Source organism: Artibeus jamaicensis, unplaced genomic scaffold (genome assembly GCF_021234435.1).
Source record: "Artibeus jamaicensis isolate MK-2021 breed Jamaican fruit bat unplaced genomic scaffold, CSHL_Jam_final contig_467, whole genome shotgun sequence".
Taxonomy (NCBI): Eukaryota; Metazoa; Chordata; class Mammalia; order Chiroptera; family Phyllostomidae; genus Artibeus; species Artibeus jamaicensis.
In genome coordinates, this window is record NW_026521845.1 from 886,593 (window position 1) to 891,511 (window position 4,919).

The following is a 4,919-nucleotide window of genomic DNA, read 5'->3' on the forward strand; positions in this document are numbered from 1 at the left end:
GAATTCTTCCTTCCTTCCTTTTTTTTGGTTGTTCAAAATGTGTTGCACATTCTCTGTCCTGATTTAGTCTGTCCGTTTCGCCCTGGGCAATAGCAGAGAGCAGCTTGCGATGAATGCATACTTCGTTTGAAAAACCTAGTTTCCAGCCATCGCAGCTCTGGGAAGGGACATCAGGCATCTGAGGTCCAATGACTCTGCAGCTGCCTTATCAGGCCAGCTGGACAAGTCCGCTCGGTCTCCCAGCCTCAGTTTCTTGCTCTGTAAAATGGAACCAGAATGGTATTCTCCGGCTTCACTCCTACAAAGAGTGTAAAACATAAATTAATAAGTCACCTTTCTTAATGTGTCGGGATGCCCTGGAGGTTGGGCTGCAGGCACGCTGTCGACTGCCACTGTTTCCCCCGAGAAACCGAGGTGGACGGGAGGCAGCTCAGTCATCCTCACCAAGAGCCTGCAAGGCTCACATGCACCAGCTTGAGCTCCACTCGAAATATAGGGGGTGCTCCCAGCAGGGCTGCCGCAGTGTCCTCCAGTGCCCCCCAAACTGGAGGAAAGCCAGGTAGAAATGTCACCGAACTGATGCAGGACTGATTCCAGTCATTTTTCTGTGACTGGTCACGCCTGGGGCTCAGGTTCCTGTCAGTTTCCTGGTGCTTCTCTGCCTGCTCCGCAGACCGACTTTTCCAGTCTCTCCCGGGGTCCCCTGCTCACAGCTCTGACTCTCCTGACCTTCGCTCCACCACAGGAATCCGACGGTCAGTGCAACTGTCCCTCGTGTGAGGAGGAAGGGAAGGTGAGTGTGGTGCAAACATGAGACGGGTTCATAGACTCAGAGCCGGAGGGGCCGGCAGACCAGCGGTTTAGGCCTCCGGGGCGCACGGGTGGTTCATGCTAGATCTCAGGCCGAGGTCTTTGGTGACCGGCTTGCTGCTCTGGCTGCTCCCCCAGGCTGCCACCTGCATTGGTCAGAAGTGACACTGGGGTCTTGACTGTGTTGTGCCAGAACGGATACCCCGAGATTGAGCTGGGACGAGGTTGCTCAGTGTGGGGTGAGAACGGACCAAGTGACGAGAGAAAACCAGGGCACACATTGGTGAGTGAAGGGGCAGCAGAGCGAGCCCTGAAGCAGACCAGGCCATGCCAATGCCCACAGGGAGGTCTCGCCATGCTGGCTGTCCCAGGTGGGGAAGTTGGCATTGGGCGTAGCCCCCCGCCCTGGAGCAGAGTGCCAGCACCTTAGAGAGCTGTCGGGTGCATCACCCACCCGTGTAAATGAGAGGAGAACGGGGCAGAGTCGGGGACGGATGGCACACCCTCACTCCCATCCCTCCCCTCCCAGCTCCCCCCCAACTCGTCTCACCACCAGCCCACCCCGACTCACTCGGCTCCGTCCCCTGGGTGCAGCTCCGCCCCGTAGCCCTGATGCAGTGACTCGGCCTGCCCTCTGCACTTGGACTTGGACCTGCTGTATCCTTTTCTATCTTTGACTGCTTCTTCCATGCACATTCCCATTACAGAGTTTGTCCCTGCAGACGAGCAGCACAGACTTTCATGTCCGTCTCTCTGCTGCTGTGGACTGTGAGTTCGCGGGAAGCAGACACGGGGAAGTACACGGGTTTGGGGTCAGTCCGAACTGCCGGCGCTCGGCCACTCTCTCCACAAGGAAGCTGAAACTTCCCCTCTGACCCACTTTTCTTATCTACACAATGAGGAGAAGAATGCCTCCTCCTCACTGGTGAAGCCCTGGCCAGGCGGCTCAGTTGGCTGGAGTGTCAATCTGTACACCCGAGGTTGGCGGGTTTGGTTCCCGGTCAGGGTGCATGCCTAGGTTGCTACTTTGGTCCCCGATTGGAGGGTGTGTGGGAGGCAACCCACCGATGTTTCTCTCTCAAACAGACGTCTCCCTCTCTCTCACTTTCCCTCTCCCGGAGTCTATCCTTGGCTGAGGGTTAAACAACATACCTGCAGTGAAGAATGTTGTAAGGATTAAGTGGGATGACTCACAGCAGGAGTTTAGCACGTGCTTGGCACACGAGGCTGGTAGCTCCCGCTGTTCACGTGGTTCCCTGGGGCCCCGCCCAGGCCCGCACGCAGTGGGCGCCCCGTGGCACTGTCTCAGTGTGCGGGAGGGTCACTGGGACTGCACCCGTGTCCCTCGGGCAGCACAGGGCTGGTGGGGCCACGTGCCTTGGGGGTGTCCGAGTCCCGGGTCTGGGATAACAAGGCACAGCTGCCCTCTGACCGTGAGTCAGGCGTCCCTGGGGCCGCTTACATGCCACCTGAGAGCCGTGGGCCATCCAGGGGATCAGTTCCCGGTCGCCAGCTGAGGGAGCCAGACTTCCCCCCAACAGTCACAGGACAGGAGGGGCCGTTGCCCTGTGATAAGGTGTGTGGCCCACGGACAACAGGACTGCCCCCGGGGCCTCCGGGTGGAGCAAGGCCCGAAGAGGGTGTGGCAGCCCCGTTGGTTCAAGGCCAAGGGTAGAGGTTTGGTCTGGCAGTGACTGAGCAAACACGCGGGTGAAGCCTGCGGCAGGACGTCACGTCCCAGCATAAAAACCAGCGTCAAATGACTGAGACGACCAGCAGCCCAGCCACCCAGGTCCCTTCAGCTCGGTCGTCTGACACCCGAGTCCAGATTCGGGGCATCCTCACCGTTCCCACCACGCTTCGCTCAGGTTGGTGAGAACGCCCCGTTCCGCCCCCGCCCTGGCTGAGCGGCAGTGGGGCAAGAGCCGGCGTGTCTGGGAGGACGGTCTACAATGTAAAGACCAAAACGGAAAGCCTGCCGAGAGGGAGGTTTATATAAAAATAATTGAAGTGATCGGCTTATGTTAGGAATGTAGGTTCTATAGCATTCTTGGGGAACGTGACGGTCCCAGCCACGTTTAAGCCAGATATATATCTTATACATCTCCTAATGAATGTAAACCTTCCGGGGGCTTCAGGTGATCCCTTGACATTTGGGCCGATGTTTGGCTCTGAACGTTTACACGAGCGTGACAGTGATAAAGGCAGGACGTCCGTTACCCCGGCGTTCCCACGAAGCCAGTGTGGGAGCGGGGGCGTGCCAGCTGCTGGCCGCGGGAGCTGTGTCGGGCCTTCCCTTGGCCGGGAACAGCTGGACTTGCAGTGGCCGGAGGTGACAGGGCTGGCCTGCAGGGGCCATGGCAAAGACGTGCAGCCAAGGGGAGCCGTGAGCAGCTAGGCAGAGGGCTCAGAGACCTGCAGCGACACCGAGGCCTTCCAGTGTGGTCCTGGGCGCATGCATGTCCCAGGGTCACACAGGCCTGGAGCTCAGACCAACCAGGTCAGGACGAGGCTGACACAGATGGAAAACAGGTCAAAACCCAGGCGGCAAATAACATGTCTGCGTGCCATTTGTACTTGAATCCTGCCCCAAAGCCGTTGGCAGCCCCTGAACGACCCTGCGGTGGGGACAGGATGCCTGTGGGGCCACATGGGGTCTTGAACAATATCCATCTGGGGACCCAGAAGTCACACATGCCCAGGTCACGGTACCATGTTTGCCCCCCCCACAAAAATCAAAGCCTGGTTCTCCATCATTATTCCCTCTCAGGAAAATGTTGATGTTCAAGATTTCCTCTTGTGTATTATTTCTCATTATCACAACAGAGGAGCATTCTTCAGGACAACGGAATTAAATTTATTTCCCTTCCCCCCTTCCCCCCGAGTCCCCCACTCACTCCCGGGCCTGCGGGGGCTCTGCTGTCTGCTGCGGCCCAGGCCTCGCCTCATTTTCCAGTTTTCAAAATGACCTTCCCAAGGAGGCTGCTTCTCTTTCCTTCCCCCCATGGGAATCGGAGGGATCCTAGAGGGTCGCTGGCACGTGGAGACGCGGCCCCACCGTGCTCGGTGACTGTCATCCCCCCCCAAGTCCCGCTTCCTGCTGGAGGCCCGTCTTGTACAAGCAGCTCATGAATAATGGAGGCGGCAGCCAGCCTGCGTCCGTCCTATTAGCCTGCACCCTGCCCGGGTGCTCTGCGGCCCCTTTGATGCCTGTGCATTCCTCCTCCCTGACTTCCGCTGTCCTTGTCACCTCCCATTGTAGCTGCCTGCCAGGGCCCCTCGTGCCTCTGTCATTCCTTCTGTGGAGGTTTTCCTTTGGTCTAGGGTTTTTGTTTTTCTCTCTCTCATTTCTCATTATTATCCTTCAAGGTATTTTAATCAGCCCCGCTGTTGCGGGACTCCTTTGTTCTTCAGAAAATGTCGAGAGACTCAAATCCCTAAGACTTTTCTCTGTCATCTTTTTTGTGTGGTGGTTTTATTTGTATTACATTCCCCTTTCTTTCCTTTCAAACTCTCCCTGCCGGGGTTCTGGAGACACACAGAGGCATCTTCCCGTTCACAGTGGCCTTTTTTTTAGTTAGTCACGTGGCTTCTCCTCTGCCATCAGACACACGCCTGTGAGGATGTGGAGAGAAACGCCCTCCTCAGTGCACACGGCACGGCTGAGACGGGTCCCGGACGCCGTCCTGGGCCTCCAGTGTCCCAGGGACCGGGTCCTTCCCCCCCAGCTACACGTCTCATCCGCGTTGTGAGATTTCACCAGGTGAGAATCGACACCTCGTCTCAGCTTCCTCCTCTGCAAAGGGACAGGAACTGGATGAAGCAGTTGCCCGGCTCCTTTTGCTTCCTATGTGCAACTGCTAAAAGCCTCATTTCCCTTCTTGCTGTAAAAAACAGCTGCGTCTTTTCCAGACAAGCCTTTTCCTGGTGTCGCCTGCATCACTGCACTTGCTGCTCAGGCTTCTCAGCCGGTGGCAGGGCCCCTTCCTGAGCCCCGCCTCTATCTCTCCCTGTGCTGCTGCGGCCTCCTTCCTCCAACGGGAACACATCACACCAGCTGGCACTGACCCGACCCTGGACGGGGAAGGCAAACACAGGCGGACCCACTG

At 57.7% G+C, this 4,919-nt stretch overlaps 1 long non-coding RNA gene across 1 annotated transcript; it reads left to right on the forward strand.

Annotated features, from left to right (window-relative positions):
- The first annotated feature begins 279 nt into the window (after positions 1-279).
- On the forward strand, positions 280-3,645 carry LOC128627770 (uncharacterized). Its single transcript, XR_008392071.1, has 3 exons — positions 280-793; positions 949-1,093; positions 1,340-3,645. It is a non-coding gene; the product is annotated as an uncharacterized LOC128627770 (long non-coding RNA).
- The last annotated feature ends 1,274 nt before the right edge of the window (positions 3,646-4,919 follow it).